The 27,669-nt window shown below is 37.3% G+C and overlaps 1 protein-coding gene across 1 annotated transcript in view; it reads right to left on the bottom strand.

Moving 5' to 3' along the window:
- The window catches only part of LOC133848098 (cAMP-specific 3',5'-cyclic phosphodiesterase-like), a 150,640-nt gene that overhangs the window by 49,228 nt on the left and 73,743 nt on the right, over positions 1–27,669 (bottom strand).

Raw genomic sequence — 27,669 nt, 5'->3', positions numbered from 1 at the left:
AAGCATAATGAAGATGCTGAATGCTGATAACGTTAAGACTACCGACGATAATGATGACCACAACAAACCGAGAAAGGGAGAGAGAAGGTATTTGAAGCATCGTTTCATCGTTTAATCGTGGCATTTCTTTTTACCTTTCGACACAATAAAATTCAACCAAGCCCACACACATATTTGCGAAAATTACTTAAGCTTTTAATTGATCATTTGTGGGTGGAGCAGAGGGGAATGAACGAAAAGTGTAATTCGATGATGAACCAGACTCAAAAGCGAAGTATAAACGATTTGCAATCGGAAGCTGGATAAAGAAAACGAGTTAATTTCAATGCGAGAGAAGAAAAATGTAAATACAATAAACTAATCGATATGTCTTCAGCATTGAAAGTTAATTTCTTTGAGCGAATTTAATCAATTTGGACGAGTCGAAAAGCTATCGACATTCAAGAGAGATACACATACATTTATGTATATATATCTTTTGTAACCTTCAACGGCAAAATCGACAATAATTTTCAAGCCATTGAGGAGCATAAGGATGTTGATATTATTGTGCTTCGTGTTGCTGTTGTTGGTGTTGCTGTTGTTGTTGTTGTTTGGCGATATAAAAATACCACATAAAAATATTTCTCTCATATGTACTTACAGGAATGTTGCCCAAAATGAAAGTAAATGCGTATAAAAATGGCATTAGAAATACACAAAAGGAGACCAAAGCAGCGCAGCATTGAAAGCAAGATGATAAGCGACTGATGTGCGGGAGTAGGAGAAGGAGAAGGAGAAGGAGAAGGAGGCGAATGTAACAGAAACAGGAAATAAAAATCCACTTTAAGCGTTTTGAATACAAATGCAAATACACACAAGCAAAGCGCTTGAAAGAGACTGAAAGAGAAAGAGAGAGAGAGAGAGAGAGAGAGAGAGCGTCTGACAAGTGAGTGAGTGATGAGGAGCAAAGAAGGGAGAGACGAAGACGAAAACGAAGAGGAAGACGGAGACGGAGACGGAGACAAATGCGGTCACATTGAGGTACATTAATATATATAAATATATATGTATATATATGTATATGTACGTATATATACTCGTATTTCTCTGAAAGGCAATGGCGCCTGAAAGGGTTTTCTCAGTATTTTCCTTTTTCTTTTCTCCCATTTTCATTTCTTTTTTTTTCTTCACTACAAATAACGATAAGTGTGTGTGTGTGTGTGTGAGTATCTTTGTGACGTTGCCACAAGCTGTCATATAAACTGCAAGCAACTTGGCGGAGCACAAAGAAGATGCCACAGGCGCCCATGAGTCAGTAGAAAGTAGAGTAGAAAGAAGCAGAAGCAGCAGCAGAGGCAGGCAGCAGAGGGAGGCAGCATAGCATGCCGCAAATGAAGTGGCAGAAAAGAGTGTCTGCATACATGAAAAAATCATAGCATCGTTTTAGGCGCCACAAGGCGACAAAAGTCGCTCAGGTAACACACACACTCATACATTCAACGGGAGAGAGAGAAATGCGATAAAGTGACACTCAGACAATCTTACAGACAGAGACAGAGACAGCGAGCAAGACATGCTCAGACTGCTAAAGGCAGACAACTGAAATGAAGAAGTCAAATTGATGAAAATTGCAAAAACGGAAGCGCAATAAAGCGCACGAAGCGAGGGAGAAAAATGTTGCAGACAATTCGCAAAGAGACTTTGCACAGCAGCAGCAACAAAATGAGAATGGAATGGAATGTGGTATTAAAGTGCGTCGACTGCAGAGCTGTCAACGCGAAGGCAACTATCGAATCGTACTATCGATAAAAATATAAGTTAATATATTAATTTGCATCTCTTTGCATCACTTATTATCGTTTCAACTATCGATTAAAATATATAAGTTAATTTTGAAATTGACATCGTTTTTTTCACTTTGTCTGCAGCTTTAGAAACTAATTATTTTTCTCACTGTTCATTAAAGAAATTATCGAATTTTACTATTGATTGTTCAATAATATATGTTAATACTAAGTTAAAATTTTAATTTGTATCGTTTTTGTTCACTTATACTGCAGAAGTAGAAACTATTTATATTATTTACTTATATTTTTGTAAAATTCCGCTATAGATGTGTCACTAAGGTAACTATCGAATCTTACTATCGATTGTACTATTGACGGGAATATAAGATAATATCGTCGTTTTTTTTTGCACGTTTAGAAAAGATTTATTTTTATTTTGTAAACTTTGCTATTGACAAGTCATCTTATATAATCGAATTTCTAAATTTGTATACTTTTTTTACTGTTACTTAGTTTGTACAATTTATACAATAGATTTGAAAGGCAAATTTGTTTTCGCAAGAATATAAGCAAATGTCTTTGGGTAATAATGATTTAATGTATGTATATATGTATCTGCTTCTGTCAGTAGTTATTTTGAACTAATTCTTCAAAAGAATTTTTAGAGTTTAGATTCAGTTAAATGTAGTAGCATTGTTCATTAATTGTGATTAAAAGTTTCTTAAACTTTAGATAATACAGTGATGAATTGAATCTAATTTAATATGGTCGATTATTTATTTTCTCTTTTTTTTTTTAAATAATACTTGCATAATACTCAAAAAGACGCTGTTGATTTTAGGATATTTTCGTAATAAACGCAAAGAGGGAAAAGAAGAGAGTAGAAAGACAGAGAGAGAGGGAGGGAAGGAGAAGTTAAAGAAACACATGGCGCGCAAATAGCAAGTACATACAATCAACGAAGTGCAAAAGTAGAATGAACGGAAACGTTACTGGCACAAGGACCTCAAAAGTATGCAACATTAAGTGTGTGCGACGTCATCAGTTGCCTCACGTCTCAGTCTCATTCCCTCACTCTCTCTCTCTCTTCTCTATCACTCTTGCTCTTGTTGTTTTGTTGTCTCTATTCAAGCAGCCGGGCAGCCCAACTGTCTGCGAAGCTCTTATGTGCCATTTTGGCACAAGTTTTGCTTGCACTGTCTGCTTTGTGGATACTCTAACATTTTGTAGATATCATAAATTTAATGCAGAGCTATTGCAAATGTTTTCATATTTATTTTGTATGCGAACAAGAATCTTTTTTACGGAAAAGAGTATTCCACTTTCTTTTTAAATATGTATTTAATTATTTAATCTTGCTATCTTGTTATTTAAATGCTTAAGTTGTTTAATATTCAACTTTTATTCTTTATCTCACTAAGTAAACCAGTTTAAATATCAATATATTAAAGTAAAGAATATTAAGTCCAATTACTGTCAAATTTTTCATATATATTTATTTAATCTATCTTGTTATTTCATGTTTAAGTTTATAGAAATGGAATTTTGTTGCTTTATGTTACTAAGTAAACCAGTTTGAATAATAATATACTAAAATTAAGCATTTTAAGTCCATTTCATGTAAAATTCTTCTCCTAATATGTATTTATTTAATCTAATTAACTTGTTTAAAGTTGCTTTTTGTTTCTTTATCTTTATATTAAAATAAAGAATATGAAGTTTACAAAATTACGCAAAATATGTTGGAAAGAAAAAACATAAAGTAATTAAAATGTTACCGAAAATTCACTGAACTAATTTTGCCATATGAATGAAGGAAATTAAGTTTAATTTATTATGACAACCAACTTTAAAAATGTATTTCACCATCAAAATAAATATGTATGTTAAATAATCCGCAACACACAAATCATTTAATATTGCAATTAAAGATGGAGAGAGTATTTAAAGTGCAGTTCGTTGAATTAATACTTGCTGCTTGCTGTTTTTGTGTGTTGTATTTTTCTTTTTTGTATATTATTATTTTTATTGTTGTTGTTGTTGTTGTTGTTGCTGCACTCGTCGTGAGGAAAAGTCTCATTAACAAAATGCACAAAAACAAAGCAACATGAGTGAAAGTGAATAAGAGAACCAGAGAGAGAAAGAGAGGGGGAAGAGAAGCAGAGCAAAGGCAAAACAACAAGAAGAACATCAACAATAATATTAAAGGAGCGGCAACAACAGCAACAACAACAACTTGTCGCGCAAAGGATCCTTGAGCCTCTTCAAGTTGCTTGTCGCTGTTTGCTGTTGTTGTTGTTGCTCTTGTTGTTGTTGTTGTTGCTGCTGTTGACAAAACGAAGCAGCGCAATGGCAACAGTAGCTGACGATGGAGGCGGGGTGGTGAATGTGAAAAGTGTGGAAAATAGAACAAAATGTTTGCCACTAATCAAGTTGCCGACAGTGAAAATGAAAATGAACTGCACTCTCAGGTTTCAGTGAAATCTCGAAAGTTAAATTATGAAAATTCCAACACACAATGATATTGTGTTAAGCGAGAAAGAGATGAGGAGAGCATGAGAGTGAGAGAGAGGGAGACAGCACACACACACACACACACACTGCTGCTGCATATATAAATGAATAAATGCCAAAACAATTTACATAAAAAATATTTGTGCCAAAAAGTTTTGCGTTTCACTTTTGTTCTTGTTGTTGTTGTTCTCGATGTAGATGTTGTAGTTGTTGTCGTTGCTGCTGTTGTTGCCAACACAATTTCCATATGAAAAGCGACGTGTGGGCGTGGCTGGCTGTCGCCTGCTTTTGGGGCCTCTGAGCACTGAGCTGGTCTGGCTTTTGCGGTTGCCAGCGAGTTTATCAACTGAAGCGACGCCTAATCAACATCAAGCCAAACGCCATTAGGCGACCGCACAATTTACAGCTGTTTGTCAGCCCTTCTCTCGGCCCCCGTCTCCGTCTCCCAACCCCCTGTCACTTAACCCAAACACACACAAACTTTCACTCAACGCGTATGAGCTGCGTTTTGGTTTTATTCTGACTGCTTCTGCTGCCTCAAGTTGAAATTGAATTTTAACATATTTTTGTTTGCATTTCATTTGCGCAACTCATTAAGCCAAAAACAGCGAACAACTCGAACTTCTCCAACCAACAACCTAAAACACATTCCCTTTGCTTCTTCCCTCTCCTCCCCACCCATCCGTTGCTGTAACGCCCACGGGAAACGCATGAAAACACGTATACGCATAGCTGCGCATTAAAGTAGGCTACACAATTTGCGAGAGAGAGCGCTCGAGCGATCGTGACGCACACAATTTGCCACAGTTCGCTGATCACGCACCACAACACACAACACACAATTTTCTCGATTTAACAGCGAAAATATTGCACATACTGAATTGAAAATGACGAGCTACATTTAAGTACAATAATTTGGTTTGATTATATTTTTGATACCCACTATTTAAGAAATTCTTTTCTATGCAAAAAAATCGCCTACTTACTACGGGTCTTAGTTGCTTTGCCTAACCATTTGGTATATTTCTACTCTTTGGTATATTTGCATGTACATGCATATCATTATATATCAATATTCCAAATATTGCATTTGATATATTTTAGTATTATAGCAGTATATATATTGTTATATATTAAAAATAATACCGCATTGCTTAGCTGGTTTATTTTAAATGTACTATATAAATTTACCAAATATAGCCTTTGGTATATTTTTAGTATTTTTACGTTTTATTTATTCGGTATATTTTAAGAGTAATGCCGCATTGATTAGTTGGTATACTTTTAATGCAGTACTATAGCAATATACCAATTGTAGTATTCGGTATATTTTGGTATTTTTGTGGTATATTTATTTGGTATATTCTATAAATAATACCACACTGTATTGTTATTATTAAGTGTAGTACTATATCAATATATCAAATATACCCTTTGGTATATTTTTAGTATTTTTGTGATTTGCTCATTTGGTATATTTTAAGAGTAATACCGCATTGCTTAGTTGGTATACTTTTAATGTAATACTATAGCAATATACCAAATATAGCCTTTGGTATATTTGTAGTATTTTTGCGTTTTATTCATTTGATATACGATTATTTTAAGAGTAGTGACGCATTGATTAGTTGGTATATTTTTATTGCAGTAGTATAGCAATATACCAATTATATTATTTGGTATATTTTGGTATTTTTGTGGTATATTAATTTGGTATATTCACTTTACAACTGCCTTCGATTTTTATATTTGTTCATTGATAATATGGCTTTATTAAATTGTTTTCGAATTTATGTTGTTATATAAATTTGCTATTACTGAATTTTGTTTTATTTCTTTTATTACAACTGAAGCGTAAATTTTACTAGTGCAACTAATTGCAATGCCTCTTAAATTAATCATTTCATTCATGAATTGTGATGGAAATAACTGAAAATTAAATGAATGAATAATGCAAGCATATTAAATTGAATTAGTAAAAGTGCATTTGTGTTTCTATTAATGGCATTTATCTTTAATGAGTGCAGCTGCATTTAATTACGATAGTCTATTAGTGAAATTTATTGTTGGCTAAATTTGCGGCATTTAATTAATAGAAATTTGCTATTTTACACACAAATTAAGCGAACCAAGTGAACTTCTGAATTATTAAAGCGTTGAAGCTTTAGCCGCTTGCGATTCAATCAATTCCTGATGTCCTTATTAATATGTATAAAGAAAAAAGTCGACAATCTTTTGCGCGCACTCTCTTTCTATCTGTCCGTCAGTCTGTGTGCGCCTGAATATATGCAATGAAAATTTTTTAAGTGCTTTAATTTTATTTCATGGCATTTGTATGCTTCCTCCCTTCAAGCTTAAGCATTTGCTTCCATCCTCCGTCTCTCTCTCTCGCTCTCGCTCTCTCTCTCTCTCCTCGCTCTTCGCTAATAATTTGATTGTGTTTGTGCAATAAGCGGGCGCCCCCGTAACAAAAGAGCGATGCGATGTGGTCCTGTGAATGTTATTTATTTATTTTATTTTTATTTTTTTTATTTCGCTTTCTCTTACTCGTCTCTCGCTGGCATCTCAACAATTTGCATTAAAAATGCTCTTTGGCTTAAATATATCTACGTGTGTGTGTGTGTGTGTATATAAATTTGTATACGCAGTTTTTTTTCTTGCTGCTTTTTGTTTTATTTTTGTGCACACACCACAAGGCCGCCTGTTGGCTAATCCGCTTTGTAGCCATTAATGGGCACGCCGCTCCCCGCGTCTCCCCGCCATGAAGCTGCCTGCAACACCATCGAATCGATGTGGGCACAGATGGCGTTCCCCTCCCCCTCGCTCCCCGCCGCTCATCCGTTACTACTGTCTTATGGCCAGGCCATAAATAAGAAGCCCTTTGGGCAGTCAACGCACGTAGGCGGTCATTAGATCAACTTTAATGTGATGCAGCTCACGTATTTATTTACTTAGATCTGTCTCAGTCTGTCTCTCTTTCACTCTCTCTCTCTGTCTCTCTCTCTCTGTCTCACTAAAACAATAGGTCGGACAATTTTTGTTGTTGGTCGCGGTGGCACGCCCCCTAAAATGTTGGTATTCAATAAGTTCACACATCGTTAAACCAGGCAGAAGCAAGAAGTTCAAGTTAGCCGCTAATATTTGTGTCCTAATCCCTCAACATACTCTATAAGTAAGTGCAAGTATGTTTCGATAATCGCATAACTCTCTATAACTCTATATTCTACAAACTGTGGTCTTCTCTCTCCTTAATACACAAATTAACCTCTTTTGATTCAATTCTATTTTCTTTCTTCTTTTCGTCTTATCGTTATACCTATCAGATTTCATTGATGAAGTATGCTTCGATAATTGAACAAATTTAGTCTATTCTTTGTTTAATTAATAAATTAACTGATTTGGTTTAGAATCTTCAGTCTTTCATAATATGTTATGGATGCAGTAGATATCCTTAATTGAATAAATATATTCGGCGAACTGACAAATAAACTGCAGTAAACAAATTATATACATTTTATGCATTTTATTTTACTTTATTTTGTTTATTATTAATTTGCATTTTATTTTATTTTAACTGTAAGTAAATTGTATTTTATTTTCTTTATATTATTTAATTGTTTTGTAGTGAATTTTATTTTATTAATTCTATTTTACTATTATTTATTTGATTTCTTTGCAATATTTTTGTTGTAATTTACAATATTTTGTATATTGTAAAGATTATTTTATTTTTCGCTCTTTTCTTTATTTATTATTATATTATTTTTTATTAATTTGATTTTATTTTGATTATAATATTTTTTTTATTTTTATTTTACTTTTATTTTCGTGTTTAATTTTTGTTTTACTTTACAACATTTTCCTATATTTTATTTTACATATAATTAATAAATTTACCGTATTTTCTTGTATTTTATTTAATTTTTGTCAAATTTTTCGATAGTTTCTTGAATTGTAAAGACTATTTAAATTGCTGCTCTATGTTATTTTATATTTATTTCATTTAATTTACTTAATTTTATTTTTTTTTTTTTTTTTTGATTTGATTTTATTTTGTTTTTTCAATTATTGTTTTATGTTACTTATTTTTATTATTGTATTTGATTGTAAGTTTATTTTATTTTATTTCATTTAAGTTAATATATTTCATTTTATTGTTCTTTATTTGATAATCTTTTTTATTTGATTTTATTATGTTTGTTTATAATTTTATAAAGTGTTTTATACTATAATTATTTGTATTTACTATATTTTATTGCAATGTTTTTTTTTTTTTTTTGATCTGTTTAACTTAATTTGATTCCCTTCTCTTATAATTTTTCTGTTTATTTTTATTTCGAAAGTTTCTCCTCAACAGCTGTCAGTTTTCAATGATTACAAAATTGTGACACAAGCTGCTGCTTGATGACAAATTTGTGGCATGTTGTGTGGAAATGCAGAAAATAGCTGGGATTTGACAGTTTTCTGAGTGCAATTTGTTGTCATTTATGCCCTTTTGCATATCAGTTTCTATGCACTTTTCTCAACTCCTATTGCCCAACTCACACATACGTATGGACACCTATGTGTGTGTGTGTGTGTATTGATATATTTGATATTTCTCATTGCTGAAAATGTTCAGTAGCTTTTGCTGTGTCTGCTTTTAGATATTCCATCATCGCATGTCGCTGTCATTACGATTTCTTTGCTTGGCCGAGTATTTTTCTCTCCCTTCCTATTTTCCTGCTTTTTTTTTTTGCTGTTTTGTTAACGGATGCTGCATGGGGCACGAGTGGCAAGTGGCATGGACAAATGTCTGTGTAGGTATGTGTGGCAGAACTTTAATTGAAATCTTTTTTGAGCACAAACAGCAAAGCGACTTTATGCAATTTCAAATACTTCCTGACCCAGCCACGCCCCTTCTCCCCTCTAGGGGTGGGGGGATGGGGAGGCAGGGACAGCCTCGGCAAAAGTTTTGCCAAACAACTTTGGCTCAAAGACAAAGCTGCAGAGAGAGGTAGAGAAAGAGAGAGAGAAATGGGGAAATGGTAATGGAAATTTGTTTAGCTCTCAGCCAAAAAAAGGGCGACGGGAGTGCAAATGCTGGGGCAAGTGGCAAGTGGCAAGTGGCATGTGGCGTGTATCGTGTGGCATGGTGCATGGGGCAACTGCTGGCAGCTGCAAAATGGTCAACAGACAGTTGCTCCTGTTATTTGCTGACAGATTGACAACAAAACCGAGAGAGAGAGTGACTGACACACGACGACGCAGCCACAAAAATGTTTGGTTTCAGTTTTTCTTTCTAACTGATTTCCTATTTAGTTAGCTATTTGTTGTTGTTGTTGTTGTTAGTGCAATAGACACGCGATCGCAACGATCAATTGTTTTGTTATTTATTTATTGTTCTAGATGCATGCAATGAGTAACAAAAAAATCTATCTGCTTAATAAAAGTGCATTTTCAATGACAATTTGATGACACGTAATTAGGGCATCAACTACAAATTACGTAGAATCAGATTAAGAAGTTAATGCTCTCTCATTATAATAATTGCCAACTGATTGTATTGAGTACAAATCACTTTAATAAATTAGTCTTAATGTTGTAAATAATTTAAGGCAATTGCTATTTTTATTTCTGCTTTAAATTATAGAAATTATGAAGCGGAAGTGTTTCGCTATCGATAAACATATTTTATCAAATGGTCAAGCAAGTTCTAAAAAAAAAAGTTGAAACAATAGATTATGTTTTCTTTCTACGTTTTGTATATTTAAATAGGTGAATCTGATGAAGCCTCAAAAGGTAATACTTGATTGTATTACTATCGATAAATATAATTTATCGAATAGTCAAGATCTTTTCAATTGTCACAAGTTCTTAAAAAAGAGATTAAATAATTGAATAACAGAAACTGATGAGACCGGAAAAAGTAAAACTATCGATAAACATAATTTATCGAAGAGTGAATCTCTTTCACAACTGATTAATGAAGATTTTGCCTAATATAATATGTTTTCCATTTACTTTTTTGCATATTTAAAAAGTCGAATCTGATGAAATCGGAAACAGTATTGCTTAAGGGTATTACTATCGATAATCATTATTTATCTAAAGGAGATAGATTATCACAAGTTCTTGAAGAAGAGTTTAAATAATAGAACATATTTTGCTTTTACTTTTTTTTGTATATTTAAATAGTAGAAACTGATGAGGCCGGAAAAAGTAGGACTCTTACTATCGATAAACATAATTTATCGAGCAGTGCTTAACAAAGAGTTGAGATAATAGAATATGATTTACTTTTACTTTTTTTTAAATAACTTAAACTGATAATGCCGTTAAAAGTAACACTTAAGAGTATTACTATCGATAAACATAATTTATCGAATAGTCAATCTATTTAAGATTATCACAAGTACTTAACAAAGAGTTTGAATAATAGAATATGTTTTCCTTTTACTTATTTTTTGCATATTTAAATAGCTGCAACTGCTGCTGAAAGTGCTGTGACAACAATACACAAAAGCTGACGACGACGATGACGATGACGATAACGATGACAGTGGCATGTAACGGAAAACGGAAATTAAAATCCACATACCGGCCTGTCGACAACGTGCCAACACACACACACACAAGAATATAAAAATATATGTGTGTGTGTGTATTTCTGTAGAAGACACATCAATCCACCTCAAGAGCAAAACTCTGTCCCGCGTCCTCAGTGCTCTCTGTGCCTCGAATACCTCAACTACCCCCTAGACACTGGCGTGGTAGCATAATAAAGAAGAAACGTTTAAATAGATGGATGAATTTTCAAGTTTTTGGAGCGACACACACGCACACACGCACACACACACAAGATGTGAAGATGCGAGATGTGAGCTGAACATTTGTCTCTCTATGTGTGGGAGATATAATTAAAATAAAAAACAAAAATGAATGTAGGAAAAAGAAAAATAAACGAAAATATAATGAGCGACAAAAGCTGGAGACAAAAGCTAGATAAAATTTTGGAGAGAACGTGAGAGAGAAATTGTGGCAATTGTGGGAGGGGGAAATGAATGCAATATTTAATGAAATATTTCAAGTGAGCTAGCTTCGAAGGACGCGGTCCATTCATAATCATTTAGTGGCACACACACACACATACATTTTTGTGATACAGAAGCAGCAAAACTTTCACCTGAAAGCCTAACAACAGAGGTCCAGACCGAACAGAGCAGAGCAGAGGGCAGCCAACTGAAGGTTGAGTATCCTTCAGTTTAGTTGCCATGGCGCTCATTTTCCCTCTCTCTCTTTTAGCTATTTTTTAATTTAATTTTCCAATTATGTACTTATTATATAATACGATACCCACACACATCAAGAAATTAGACAGAGAGAGAGAGAGAGAGAGGGAGAGAAGTAAATGTGTATATACACTCGTGAGCTCATAGGAATTTTCGCAATTATTATTACTTGAAGAATGCGAGCATTTTCCAAAAAGAATTTCATCCAACATAAATATGTAATATCAACAAGGCAACGGAACGAAGAAGAAAATTCCATAAAGTAGCAAAAAAAAAAAAACATTTCCTAGTATCAAGTTGCTAATGAAAACTATTTGCAAAAGTATCCATGAGATACATGTAAACTGTCCCCTTCCCCTTCCCCTCCCCCGCCACCACACACACACACATTTTGTAGTTGAGCATCACAAATATAGTACCTCAATCAATCATTATGGAAATGTGAAACGCTCGTCGTAGTAGTTGCCATTAAAAACCCTCTCCGAACAGAGGTTAACATTTCCAACTTTTCAATAGAGCGAACGAAAAAAAAGAAAAAATGAAGGAAACATGCTGGCAGGCAGAAAAAGAGCCATAAAATCGGCTTTTAGTGGGTAATACATGTAATTGCTCGGCGGTTGTGTCGACATTGGTTGCCATACCGAAGAGGGTGGGGGACAGAGGCGGGGGCGGGCAGCATGCGCTCCGCTCATTTGGAAGCTGCACGAGAGAGAAGAGAAGAGGGGAGAGGAGAGGAGATGATGGTGCACACACACACACACACACACACATAAAGTGTAGCAGCTGTTTAGTGGGCGGGACACCGCATGGAAAGCATAAATGAAAATCAATAAATAAAAATTTTATCGCCAAAGTCCCACAACCCCAACACATAGACGACGACCCAGAGGCGATCCAGGGGGAAGTCTATAGGTGTGTGTGTGTGTGTGTGTGTGTGCATGTACACTTTTAGTGCAAATGGCAAATAAGCATAAAGGAAAATAAAGCGAGAGGGATGGAGGCAGGCAGAGGGCGAGGGCGAGAGAGCGAAGGCAAAAAAAATATATTACTAAAAATGGAAGCTAAAACTGTAAAACCGCCAAAACAAAATCAATAAAATTCTGTGTGTTTCTCTGGCTCTATCCTCACTTTCTTTTTCTCTCACGCTGTGTGGCCGATGGGCCATGGGCGTTGGGCATTGGGCGGTAGGCGGTAGGCGTGGTGGTCTAAAGCGATTGACATGGTAATGCAATTGGCCAATAAATCATTGCAGAAAACTGCATAAAAACTGTAAAGCAAAACCGACAACGAGCACATTTTTGTCAATCAAAGCGAATGTCCAATACCAATGCCAAAGCGTCGCTTGTCTCAATCAATTAATCAGTTATCCAATCAATCAATCAACCAATCAATCGATCGTTCAGAACATCAACTAATCGGTTAAGCAATGCCAATTTACAATATGCAAAAGTGACAGCAAACATTTCACAATACAAAGCGAAATTACCAACAGTTGGGCAAGCAGCAATCAAATGCAACCCGACTGGCATATACCCTATACCCTACATTGAAAATATATGAGAAATATTTATACATACATTAGTATATAAAAAGTTCATAGCAAAATATTAAAGATTTTTCAAATATAGCCTGTGTTTATAAACACATGCAAATCTGTAAGTTTTTCATCAGCAATGTCAGTGCTTGTCTCAATTGGTTAATTAATCAGTCAATCAATCAATTACAACATCAAGCAAAAACTAAAACGAGGGCATTTTGCAAAATATGATTCAAGAAAATATCAATTGCTTAGGAAATTGGTTGAACTATTCATTAATATTTGGCAATCTCTACGACATGTCAATGATTGCGTCGATTTCGATAATTCAGTCAATCAATCAATCAAGCAACAACTAAAACGAGGCTATTTTTAAATTCAAGAATCATCAATTGCTTGGGAACCTTGTTGAAATACTCATAAATATTTGGCCATCTTGACGATTTTTATCAACCATGTCCATGATTGTATCGATACGATAATTTAATCAATCAATCAATCAATTACAATATTAACCTAAAACGATAACTTTCAGTATATATATTTCGAGAAATCGTCGAATGCAAATAATCATCTATATTTCCCAATTTTCAAAAGCAATTTCAATGCTTGTCTCGATTAGTTAATTATTAAGTCAATCATTCAATCTATTAACCCATCAATCGAAAATTTATTAAATAAGTTGTTACAAGACATAATCAAACGAATGGGAAACTTCCTAAATACACAATTATGCAAATATGGAAGTATCCGACTGCAACACACCCGGTAAAGCAGATTATTTGGAGCTCTCTAAGCTGCCTCGATTGAAAGCAATTGCGGTAGGTTTACGCAGCTCTCGAGTGATTTATGAGGTTCGTTGTGCGTCAAGAGGCGCTAAGTCTGAGAGGGCGGAGATATTGATAAATCTGAATACCTGTGGCATCATAAATCAATATGGGCGGAAAAAAACGCTACTCGAAACAGAAGTATAAACAAAAGGCAGCAACAATAACGATAATGACGGCGCCTCAATAGCAACAACAGCAGCAGCAACAGTAACAAATCAAACAATCGAATGCGTATCGATGTGTGTATGTGTGTAGATCACCTAAACTAGACGACACAACAGTCGCGTCCCGAAATATTCGATACGCCAACAAAGAGTGCGAGTGAGAGAGAGAGAGAGACAGAGAGAGTATGATCAGACGGTCGAGTTTTGTTTTTCTCACTCGACGACGTCGCTCTTGTTTGTGAAACGCAGTTTAAAGTACGTGACAGGTGATAGGTAAGTGTTCATTTGGGGGAAACTATGACAGAAATGATAATATATTTATGTGTATGTATGTATGTATACACACAACAAATTATTCAAAGTGTCGATAAGCCCGAGTAGACACGTACAAATTCTTGCTGAATAACTAACTAAATGCAAAGCATCTACTCCCCGTACATTCGTCAGACATTCATATTCATATTCCAATTCGCATTCGCAATAATTTTACATATTCGCGAACAACTTGCAAACAACAAAGATTCCATTTGCAGTTCGAACCGAACATGAAATACCCTAGCAACGTCGGTTCTAGGTTCTTTGACAAAACAACTAACAAATAACCAACAACTTATCTAATCTGGGGTGAGTTGCTGCCCAAACTTTCGCATTAAAGAAGACGTCAATCGCTCACTGTAGGCTATGAGAGAACCCATTAATTATCAGCATAAAATCATACTAGTTAGAAGAAGGTATCAATTGCTATCGCTAGAATGTGAGAGACCCTTTTAAGTACTTATCAAACTGAAATAAAGTGTCCATTCATTTTACTGCTGTGTGGAGGGCTTCTCACAACAATAACAATAGGAATATCAATTATGTTAAAGTAAGAGTTATATGTGGTCAACAAAATAAAATGAAGTATATGCAAATGCATCTTAAGATAAAATTTAAATATAACTAACGTATCTAGGTAGGGCGGCACTCAATTAGGAAATATGTCACAGCTACTGTTTGCCTGTCGACAGACAAGCTCTAAATCAAATTAAGTTTGCCTTAATTGTTGCTCAAAAATATTGGGCCAAAGTTGTACTTGCTTGGCAGTGTTGCCGCACTTCATCAGCACTCAACCCCCAAGACAATAAACAAGACTAAAGCCAAGAAGATGAAGCTGATGAACACGAAGAAAAAGAACAAGAAGAAGAAGACGATGAAGAAGAAGACAAAGATGATAATGATGAAGAAAGAAGAAATAAGATAAAGTTGAAGCTGCAGCTTCACTCCGCACACAGCCAAAGTGTTGTCCTTTCATGTCCCTTGGCGTGGGCCCCAAAAACTTTTTGATTTGTTTAGGTAAAAAGTTGTGTTGCGTTTGGTTTATGCAAAGCACCAAAGTCGACGTCAAAATGCTGCTGTTGACGTTAACGCTGGCGTTGACGTTGACGTTGGCAGCGCAGTTGCTCTTCTTGCTGTTGTTGGCACTTTCGATAACTCTCTATCTCTGTCTTCCCCTCTCTCTCGCTCGCTCGCTTCGTTTGTTTACTATTATTTTGGCCAGCGCTTTTAATTTACGCGTCGCGCCGCCAAGCCAAGCAGCAAATAGAATTTCGCTAGGCAAATAAATAGAATATAAATGTTGTCCGGGATCCATAGAGCAACGAAGGAAGAGCAGAGCAGCTGCTGGACGGTAAATTACATTTTTATACCCGCTACTCAAAATCCTAAAAGGGTATTATGCAAAGCAAGCAGTAAAAGGCAACTCCGAGAATTTATTTTTATGATCAACATTCACAACATCAAATTTTCAAGATCACATAATAAACTTGCATGCAGTTCAAAAAACAATGAGCAGATGCAATTGTTATCAACGGGTATCTTACAGTCCAGCAAACTTAACAGCAAATTGCTTACTTGTTGATGGAGTTAAGCCAGCCGTTTTAGCTGCAGCAGAGAGAAGTGTGGCAACAACGCGCGCACCGCATTAGATGACGCTCAATGAGCAGAAGCAAACTGATTCACTGATCCACTCAACTTTCTGTACAGTGTGTTTTGTGGCCAGTGAAAGAGTGGGGAAGGGGGGAGGAGGGCAAGGCAAAGTGGGACACAGCATCTCGCTTCGTTGTGAAGTGAACTGAAGTGAAGTGAAGTGGGTGGTTTTGGGTGTTTTGTTGGGTGTTTGTTGTCGCCAACATTTTACTGTGCTGAAAATTCAATTTGATTTGATTTGATTTTCGTTCTCGTTTTCGTTTGAATGCACAGTAGAAGAAGCATCAGCAACGGCAAAGAAATGATATCAAATTAGTTGAAATAGAAGCAATACACAGAAAAAACGAAGTCTGCTTCTGTCTCCGCTTCCCACCTTCCATTCACACACACACACAACACTCACAACTACGGTTTAAGTTCGAGTTGAAATTATGTTGTAGTGGTGTGGTGAAGGTGAACAACAGAGGCCGGTAGGCGACAGGAGAAGGGGGAGACGGGAGGTTGACTCACTTCACTGCAAAAGTCCCATGGACGAGAGATCACAAAAGAGTATGTGAGAGAAAAGTGATGAATTACATACATATGCTACAGCCTATTGCCTGTGCAACTCAACATGTAAAATGCAAAAATAAAATAAATACTTAACAACTATTATATTTTGTATAACATTTGTGTATTTACCAAATGAATTTGCATCGAGTGCATTTATTAATGGCCTGCAACTTTTGTGAGTGTGTGGGGAAGAGTGTGCGATGTTCGGTGTGATGTCGCAGCATTTTTGTTTTGCACGCGTATTCTGTTTCTTCTCTCTTACTGTGTTTCAAGTGCAAATACAAATTTCAAAGCAAACAGCCACGCGACAATTTGGGAAGCCCGATGTCAATTTAGCGCCGTTTTATAAGGCGGCTGTGCACACACACACGCACACACACAATCATGCATACATACGTGTGTGTGTACTGTTCGTACTTGGGTGCTAGCAAAGATTTTCATTGAGTTGCGTTTGCTGCGTTTTGCTTGCTGCTGTTGCTTTTCATTTTACGTTTTTTACGTTTTCGCATTTACGCGACGCGATAAAAATCAACAGTAGACGTCTAGTTAAAAGTGTATGTGAATGTGTGTCTTTTTATCGAGACTTGCTCGCAATTAATTTAAAACATTAAAATTTTTTGCCATGAGGTCGGCCGTTGTTGTTGTTTTTCTAATTAATTTGAGCGTACGCCGCTGTCGCTGTCGCCGTCGACGTCGACGCCGCTTAGTTTATGCTTGTTCTTGTTTTATTGTGTTGTCTTACGCTAGTTTGCACTTTTAGTAGTTGTGCTCTGCTCACGTCTCTTGCTCACTCTCTCTCTCCTTGCTTTGTGGCGGCGACGGCGCTCTCAGTTGCGCTCTGCTCTCTCCCACTCTCAGTGCACAGTGTTTGTGTGTGTGTGTGTTGCGTTGGGGTCTATGTGTGTTATGTTGTTGTTGCGGCCGCTGCTGACGCCGCTGCTAGTGGGTTTTGTTTATTTGTGTGTTGCATTTATTTGTCTGGCACATTGCAATTTGTATTATTATTATGTGAATTAGACGTCGCTGCTGCTGCTGCCGCCGCTACTGTCCATGCAGCAGCAGCCTTTCTTTTAACCCCCTTCGCCCCTTTTAACACGGCGCACACACAATTTTAACACGCACAAAACAATTTGAACAAAATTTTAAAGCACAACAAAAAAAAAGAAAAGCGAAAAAGGCGCGCGCACGTTTGCAATTGTATGGTTGCTAATGCGAGCAACAAATATAATTACGAGCATATGTTGCAATTGGATTACTACTATTTTTTTTTTTTTTTGGTTGTCGGTTAAACAAAATACAAATTTTTCATAAGAAAAGCTACACGAACTGCCGCCGCACGAGCGAAGTTGCTTATACGTTATATGATGAAAACGAAACGGCAGCGACAACGACAACGACGAGCGACGAACAACGCGTTCACAGACAGCGCAGCGCAGCAGCAGCAGCAGATGGCAGCAGCAAGCAAGCAGGCGAAAAGCAAAGGCAACGAAATGAATCGAAGCGACACGAACACGAGCCGAAGTGAGCACACGAATCTGACGCAAGACGTTTTGTGTTCAGAGAGAGAATGAGAGAGAACGCGGCGTGAGAGCCATGCGTGAGAGTTTTGTCGCGTGTTCTTGGTGGGTGGCCAAACAACCCAACCCCCCTGCTCCACCTCATTTTCATACGTGCTTTGGCATATAATGAGTGCCAATGCCAATGCGATAGAGAGAGAGAGAGAGCGAGTGAGCAGAGCATTTGGCAATTGAAATTGAAAGTTGTAATACGTTGCGACGTAAGGCGACACAACGTTAGCTTTGGGGTCGGCAGCAGAGCAGCGGGTGCAAGTCTTGCATGAAATTCATCATCAAACAGCTGCCGCCGCAAAATACTTATGCTGAGTGAGTGCTCTCTCTCACATTTTTTTTTGTTGTTTTTTTTTTTTTTTTGTTTTTTGGTTTTGTATTATCTATCGCCGGTTCACTCTCCCAAGCTAGCAAGCATCCTCGCTCTCTCGCGCTGCTCTCGATATCCTGCTCTCACTCTCTCTTTCGCTCGCATTTGGTAAACAGCGGAAATCCAATTACAAGGCAGAGAACAGCGGACAGACGTCGCAAAATGCAAAAGGCAGACACGGCGTCGTCGGCAGAGATTGCAGCTTACACAAGTACAATGACTTGACGACGTCACACACAGACACACATATTCTATTCTAGTCGTTCATGCTGTTTTGCAAATGCAAATCGAATTCCTTTGAATAAATGTTCATATTCAGTGCTATTCTCGTTTTATTATGCGCCCAGCTCTAATCTTGTGCTTCTTCTTATGTATTTATCGCCAATGATAAAAGCACAAAAAACACAACACACAACTGAAACAACAACAATGCGCTTTTATTTGCACCTACAAAGTGTGCCGACGCCGCTTATCAGCAGCCACAGCCGCCGCCGTAGCAGCAGCAGCAGCAACGACAACAACAACTACAACTACAATGATCGCAAACAAACAAAACAGAACGCATAAGCAGCGCCACCTGCCGGACCGGCCTCCCTGCTAACAACAACAACAGAAACAACGGCACTGTGTAAACGGACAGAATGGAAGCAGCGACTGAGAGAGTAAGGCAGAGAGTAAGAGTAAAAATGAGAGCGGTAAGTGAGCGAGAGAGCACCAATGCAGATGGCGCTGCTATGAAATGTTTTTGGGTGATTTTACTTCATCTCATTGGGTATTTGTGACGTTCTTTCTGTTGTTCTTGATGCTTCTTCTTCTAATTCCCCGCTACGCACTATAGTTTAAAGGGTATTGCAACTATTAAGTGTCAATGGAAAGCATCCCGAACGATAGAGTGAAGCGTTAAATTTAACATGTCAATACACAGATCAAGTTTACTTTAAATTTTACTACGATACTATACAAAGCCTCTATTGTTTCAATATTTAAAGTATTATTATCTAATTACTAAACAAATATTTCTCATAGAAAAATCTTATAGTGAAATATCTACAATAATTTGTAAGGCATATAAAGTATTTGCAAATCCATTTTGCAATAATCACCATAGGGTATTCAGAAGCCACGCATTGCTCGCCTAGAGCGAATATTTGGTTTTGTTGTTGTTGTTGTTTTACAAAATGTTGCTTTGCCTTGCTTTTGATGTGATTGACAAGTTGCTGCGGATTTTGCATTTTATAAAATAAATCGAGCACAGCGGTAGCAAAATGCGAAGAGTCTTTCATATGCGTAAGTGTATGTGTGTGTGTGGGTGCGACAACCTTGAACTTTGACCCCGCGTCAGCTACAAGCATTCTAATCTGCGCCTAAACATTTGATTGACCTGCCTCTGTCCGAAAGCAGTACCTCCGCCCACCATCCATAAGTTCCCTTCTCCCCATTCCAGGTCATTCATCCACTTAAACACACACACAATCACACACACACACACCTCCATTCGGCTGCTGTCGACGTCGCCACTTGACTTGATATGTGACGACAGTTGCTTTCCTTCTCACACTCGTTCGTCCGCTCGCTTTCGGTCTCTTTCGCACGCTTACGCTCTCGCAACGTGAATGAGATGAAGGAGACTGATGAACGATAGAAATGGAGAAGGAGATGGAACTGGATGATGGCAAACTAATAATTAGTCCCAAGTGGGTTTCATAGCAACGAGCCTCTCGGCCATTAAGCTGAAATCTTGTGCCCGATTCACAAGTGCAAGAGTGTGAGTAGAGAGACGTGATGGAGGAGGAGGAGGAAGTAGAGGAGGTGAAGCAGGTAGAGGGGGCTAATGGTCAGCTCGCTAGAGTTTAGCGCTGATTACAAATCACAAGAAAAAGAAGAATATCAACGAATGAAAACAAAGAGAAAAACGGAAACATCGAAATCAATGATTGTAAATAGAAGCTCAATGATTTACAGCAAATATAACTGAGAGCACAGAAATTTAAATGGAAATCGAGCAGCAACGATAAAGAATTAAGAGAATGCTGCAGCCGAGCATGCTCAACTGCGGGATACCTGGTTATGTTTTTAAGGAATTTAATTAAATTAAATTTTAGTCTATTGTAATGTTTATAATGCAATTGCAATTATATTCTAAGAGTTTCATCAAAATGTGAACAACATTATTAAATATGATCCGTATTTTATAAGCAAAATTTAGTCGTATTATCGACAATTTTAAACACTTCAAATGCGAAGACGATGTTCATATCAGAGAAGTTCACTTCAATTGTGTTTATTCAACTGATCCTAAAAAATTAATCATTTACATGGAAACCTACTAAAGTTTTTACATATAGTATATGCATTTTGTCGATTCAATCAAATCGGATTAAAGCGAACGTTTCAATACACTATTTCAATACACTAAGTTTCGTTAAAGATCTAAAAGTTGCTATCAATTAAATGTTTGAGAAATATTTGCAATTTGGGATTTCTGTCTTTCCTCCGTCATATTTAACGCTATAATCTTTATCTTTTAGGAAATCCCAGATTGTTAAAAATTGTTTCAAGTACGTATGTTCACAAGCTTATCATCTCACAATTTTCGCGATTTAAATTCACGCGATTTGAACGACTATTGATAATGAACTTATCAAAAGGGTTCATTTAAATCGCGTGAATTTGGATTTAGTAAAGACTTGAGAGTTTTTTTTATTTTGTTTCGTTGTCAGCTTTCACAACTCGCAGTTGAGTTGTTTATTTTTTTATTGCGGTTATTTTGTGCACAGGTGCACAGCTGTATCTGAAGTGTGTTTTTTTAAAGCGGAATATTTATTTTCTATATGTTTACTAGAAACGAAAGCAACAATACGATTTACATAAGAGTAAATATTTCAACTGTGCTACAAAAAAATACCCGTTATTTTTAATTTTTGAAAATTCGCTTTTCCTAGAACTCGACGTTTTTCTTTATCAAGTTGTTACTTGATTCTTTTTAATATTTACTCTCCATTTCCTATTCGCTACATCGTTTTCTTGGAAACCATTTTTTTACAGATATCGTTCAAATAAATAACAATTTCTAAAAGTCATTTCAGCTTGTTAACGACAACATATAAAACAGGAACTGTAATAATAATTGAGTATGGGCAAGACCCAGCTTTATTTGCGTTCGCTGGATGCATACGAAATCGAAAATATAAGTCATGTCACGATTGTCAATAGAACGCCATAAATAATACAATGAAATGCAATCAAGACTTATAAAAAGTAAATTTCGTCGAAAAACGAGGTTGCTTAAAAAAAATCTAAAGATAAATCCAACATTGTAGCTTTACTTTCCTGAGCGATCTTAGATATAGTTGCAAGGCAACTAAAAAGATTAAAGGCAATGTAAAGTAAATTTCTTTGGAAAGAAGCATAAAAAGTGAAACCAATCGCAAAAATCCCAAGAACTTTATAGTTTCTATAAGGACATATAATACAAATATGCACGTATATATAAATAGTTCCCTCTCAAGTATTTACCGTAGAATAAATCACTTTGAAAATCAATTGCTTAATCGAAAATGTATATTCGAGAGTAAATCAGAGTTACAAACTTTGTGGTTTATTATATTTTCGTTCGCGGATTTGTCAAGGATCTGGTGGAATATTTATGTATATATACATATATATGGGTTAACTATAGACCCCGCATTCAAATAAAACCAAATGTAATCGAGTACATTTCTAAGTAAAAAACGTTTTTAAACAAAGTAAAAAATGTAAGATAAAATTAGAGTTTAAAGCTTTGTAGTTGTATTTTGAGAAAGTAGTATAAATTGTTGAGAACAAACCATATACGTATATTATATATATAACTACTCTAGTACATAAGTCTCAGAATTCAATACGATTAAATGCTTGCTATAAACATTTATTGTATAGTAAATTTCTTAGGCAAAAATGTGGAAATTCTGTCAAGTGTAAATTAAAAATTACGACAGTATCAGATATAGAAACATATGGTAAATGAAATTGTATATCAAGGAGATAATACGAGTTGTAGGTGATATACATACATATTCAAGAAAAGTTCACATATTTAATATCAAATAATCAAATAAAATAAATTTCCTAGTCAAAGAGTTTCTTAGAAAGGGGAAATTAAATGTACTACTATATACATAAGATTCTGGGTTGTTTTTTCATTCTATACTATATAGCGCAGGGTTCTATCGATAGATCCCGCATTCAATGCACATTGTAATGCAATGAAAACTTTATAGAAACAAATATTGTTAAAAACAAGTAAGAAAGCTACAGTCGAGCGTACTCGACTGTGAGATACCCGCTACCCCATTTGATTAAAGCCAATATATTTTGCGGTATTATTCTCAAAATATACCAAATATACTGCAAATATACTAAAAATATACCAAATGGTATATGTGGTATATCGATATAGTACCGCGTTCAAAATATACCATGGACGGCTCAATATACCAGATTGTCAGGCAAAGCAACTCAGATCCCTAGTAAGAAAGCGTTTTTGCCCATACAAAAGTATTTCTTTAATAACTTCGACAATTTTTATCTGATCGCAACCAAATTTTCAGGAATCATAACTACTATAGTTATTATTATATATATCAAAATTCACAACATTAGCTTTAAAATTACGCTTGTTATTCGATTTTTTTGATTTGCGGGGGCGGAAGTGGGCGTGGCAAAAATTTGAAACAAACTTGATCTGCGTGCAAACATAACAAATGCTGTCGAAAAAAAATTATAGCTCTATCTCTTATAGTCTCTGATATCTAGGTGTTCATACGGACGGACGGACAGACGGACAGACGGACAGACACACAGACGGACAGACGGACATGGCTATATCGTCTCGGCTGTTGACGCTGATCAAGAATATATATACTTTATAGGGTCGGAGATGCCTCCTTCTAGCTGTTACATACATTTCCTGCCGGCACAAAGTTATAATACCCTTCTACCCTATGGGTAGCGGGTATAAAAAAGAGTAAATCCATATACATATGGAAATTGTTGTATATTGATTAGTTTTTTTTTTTAATCAGGGATCTATAGCTAGATAAGGGTTAATAGAGTGAGTGGAGGGTTAACTGGCTGCCCACTAACCTTGTTGGCGAATTGCGAAAGTTGTAGCAGCAACAGCAGAATGAGCAAACCATATACACCAGAAAGTTGATGCTGCCGCACCACGTTGAAGTTGTCGCTGTTGCAGTTGCCGATGCCGATGCCGATGCAGATGTCGCTGTTGTTGCTGTTGTGGCAGCTGTGGTTGTGTCCTCTGTTGCAGTGCCGCTGCTGCTGTGGCGACTTGCAATGTGTTCACAATAATCTGTTGTTGTGGTTGCTGTTACTCCTTTTCCTTCCTTCTCTTTCTCTTTGCCCCCTGCGCAGCGTCCGGCAGCGGCGTTAAGCGCCGTTTCAACGATGATCGAGGCGGCCGACGATTTGCGTCGCTGCGTCGTTGGCAGCGCAGTTGCGTCGCTGCTCGATTTTTGCGCAGTTTGCCTTAAGAATTTGCTCAAACGTCGTGCAGCCGACGACGAGCGCGACTGCGACTGCGACTGAGGCAGCGGTAGCGGTAGCGGCAGCGAATGTGCGTGATAATTTGTGCAATTGATGTTGGTTGTTGTTGTTGTCGTTGCTGCTGCGCCTAATGCTGGAGGTGCGCTGCAGGTGGATCGTTTGCGCTGCTGCTGCTGCTGCGATGCTGACGTTGGCACTAGCAGCGACGTTGATTGCAGCGTGTCATCGACAAAACTGATTTGCTTCCACTTTTTCTTCTTCTTCACTTTGCCGGTCGCTTTCAGCAAATGTCGAGTGCGAAATGTTGTCGGCGTCTGTGTGGACGCAGCTGCAGTCGGTGCTGCTGCTGCTGCTGCCGCTGCTGGTGTTGATGTTGATGTCGCTGATGCTGCCGTTAGACTTTGACTGCGACGTTGACGCGCTGCACCTGCTGCTGCTGCTGCGACGGCGGCGGCGGCGTTGCCGTTCTCGTTGTCGCCTTTGGCCGCCAGTTCAAAAACTTTGCCCTTAACTCACGCACACACATGCACACGGCACTCACACACGCACACACGGCACACACACACACAGCAACAACTCACGCACGCGGTGCGCGACGTCGACGTCGCGGCATTTGATAAGCGGCAGCTGTGGTTGTTGTTGTTGTTGTTGCTGCTGCTGCTGTTCTTGTTATTATACTGCTTCTTCTTCTGCAGCTTCTGCTTCTTCTTCTTGTTGCTACTTTTTCTTCTTCTTACTGCTGCTTTCACTGTTTCTTCTTCTTTTGTTTCTCCTTCTGGCTACTACTTCTTCTTCTTACACTTTCAGCTGCTGTGTGATTTGCGTTGATTTACGATTTTAATTTAGATTCGCTTTTGTTTTTTTTTTTTGTATTTTTGGCTCTTTTTGTAGTTGTTGCTGCTGCTGCTGCTTTGCTGTTGTTTTATGTAATTTGTTTTGTTGTTTGGCGTCGCCGGCCCGCAGCGCTGCCAAAGCACTTTCTGCTTCTTCTTTTTGAATTTGCACAAAAAAAATAGTCACAGAAAAAAAAACACAAAAAAAATAAGAAAAACACAAGAAATGCAGGAGCTTTTTTTTTTCTTTTGCTCTCTTACAACCTTTTTTTTTTAGATTTTTGTATTTTGCAAAATGCTTTTGTTGTTGTTTTAAGCGCGACACGGTTTGTTGTCTGTCACACACACACACAACACAAACGCATACGCGCACGCACACAGAGACAGAGATTTTGAACGAGAAACACAGTCGAGACAGCGACGCGGCGACAGCGCTCTCGCGATGCTCACAGCTGCAGCGACCGCACAACACTGGCCCCAAAAGCCCAAAGCCAACGTTTTTTTTTTTTTTTTTTTGCTATTTGCGAGAGCGCGACGTCGACGTCGACGCGTCGTGCGAGTAAAACGACGAAGCGACCGACGAACGACCAAACGACGACGCACGCCGCCAAAAGCCAACGACTGCGACAGCGACAGCGACAACGGAAGCTGTATGGAGACTGAGCGGCGGCGTCGCTTCAACTGTCGCTTTTCTATGCTGCTGAATGAAGTGCGCACCAAACAAATAGTAGTAGATGCTGGCAGAGAGGCTGTGCAGCTCTTTAAGCTCAATATTTACGATTCACTGCAAATGTTTTGTTCTTGTTCTTGTTATTGTTGTTGCTATTGTTGGTTTTAGCTGTGCAAATGCTAAAGCTTTACCTTCGTTGTTGTTGTTTCTTATCGGCTGCTGCTTCAGTTGTAATTGCTTTTCAACAACAACTGTTCAGTGTGTGTGAGAGAGAGAGCGACAACATGTGGGAGCGCACCCAGCATAGCAGCGTTCTTGTTCTTGTTCTCTCTCGCTCTCTTTGCGCAGCCCATGGAACACACACACAACTGCGCTCTCTTAGGCCTCTCAGCATTGCTCTCTGTTGTTTTTGTTCTTGCTGTGCGGCTGCTGCTGCTGCCGCTGTAGTTGCTGTTGTTGTTGTTGCGCATTGCACTTGAAAACTTCATTTACGCACAGTTGCTCGCATTGCATCTCTCTTTCTCTCTATCTTTCTGGCTCTCTGCTTCGTTCTCTCTCGTTCTCTGCCATTCTGCTTATCACACCTTCCGTTCGCTTCACCAATGTCCAAGCAAAACTTTTTGCTGCTTAGTTGAATTTGCATTTGTTATGGATCCGCCTAAGCTGGGTCAAGTGACGGGCGCTGCCGACGTTGACGTCGCCATTGCCATTGCTACTGCTGCTGCTTCTGCTGTTCGCTCCAGGTTGTTGTCTTCGCTAACACTCCACTACAAAATAATGAACCCCATGAAGCCTTCGATCGTGAATGCAAATTTGCAATAATGATTATCAACAAATAATTTACAGAATGAATACATCACATTACTATAATAGTAATACTAACGATATAATGTAAAATATAAATATATATTTCACATTCATATTGAAATATATATTCTACAATTTAAGAATTGTGTATATTCAAGAATATGATTATTGATTGTTATATTTTTAATGATATATGTTATAATTTAATAATATGATTATTGATTGTTATATTTTTAATGAATTTATTAATTCCCAACACAGTTCTAACAACTCGCTGAAAACTATTCTTTTTTCATTAACTTCGGGGAAGTTGAAAATTGTTATATAGAAAAATTTACGAATTTGAGAAGATTCGAATTGCATGAATTGTTAATTCTTATATACTATGCAAAAAAGTATGCTATACAAATTTGGTCGTATTCGTGATAGAAATTAAAAAATAAAATAAAATCAATTGATTTGCTCTTTTATTTCTTGTTTCTCTCTCTTAAGACTCTTTGCTTTTAACAAATGTAAAAAAAGTTGATTATTGAAATGTTTATAGTATATATAGGAACCACAGAGAACTCGATAGCAACATTTGTGTTGCAGAGTGTAATTAGGCAATTTTGATTACAAGATTACTTCTGGAGCGTTTTCCACTTTCCCTACTTTCCACTTTGTTGCCACAGCCAGTTGCGAGTTGCGAGTTGCAAGTTGTCAGCTGCCAGCTGCTGCTGCTTCTGTCATTCACAGTTAAGTGTCGGGCGTCACTTTTGGGTAACCTAACCTTATGACCTTCCCCCCTCCCCCCTTGCTTCTCTCACGTGACTGACCCGCGAGCATGAATTTCGTTATTGGCTCTTGAGCTGTTGCTGCTGCTGTTGCTTCTCAGGTGCGTTTACAGTAAAGTTTGGAATTTTCTTTGGCAAGCAAACGCAATAAGAAAGCAACGCCCGCTCTTCCCTCTCTTTCCCTTTCCCACTCTCTCTCTCTCGCTTTCGCTTTGCAATTATGTGGCGCTTGTTTCGCCAGGTCGAGAGTTATCCATCAGCCAAAGTCATGAAATGAAAATTGCTGCCGCCAACAACAACAACAACAACAACAACGATGAGGCAATTGCATGCGCTGATATTTGTTGTTCCCTCTCTCCCTCCCTCTCTCTCTTTCTTGGTTGCAGCTGCGTTTCAGTTATGCTTGACCTCTGACATATTTAGCATAAACCGATCTAAGCATGAAACCAACTAAGCACCGAAGTGTTGCCCCAAAAAGTGCCAACAAATTCCTTAATAATGTTGA

Source organism: Drosophila sulfurigaster, chromosome X, assembly GCF_023558435.1.
Source record: "Drosophila sulfurigaster albostrigata strain 15112-1811.04 chromosome X, ASM2355843v2, whole genome shotgun sequence".
Classification (NCBI taxonomy): Eukaryota; Metazoa; Arthropoda; class Insecta; order Diptera; family Drosophilidae; genus Drosophila; species Drosophila sulfurigaster.
The sequence above is the reverse complement of the archived record's forward strand: the minus strand, read 5'-3'. Positions and strand labels throughout refer to the sequence as shown.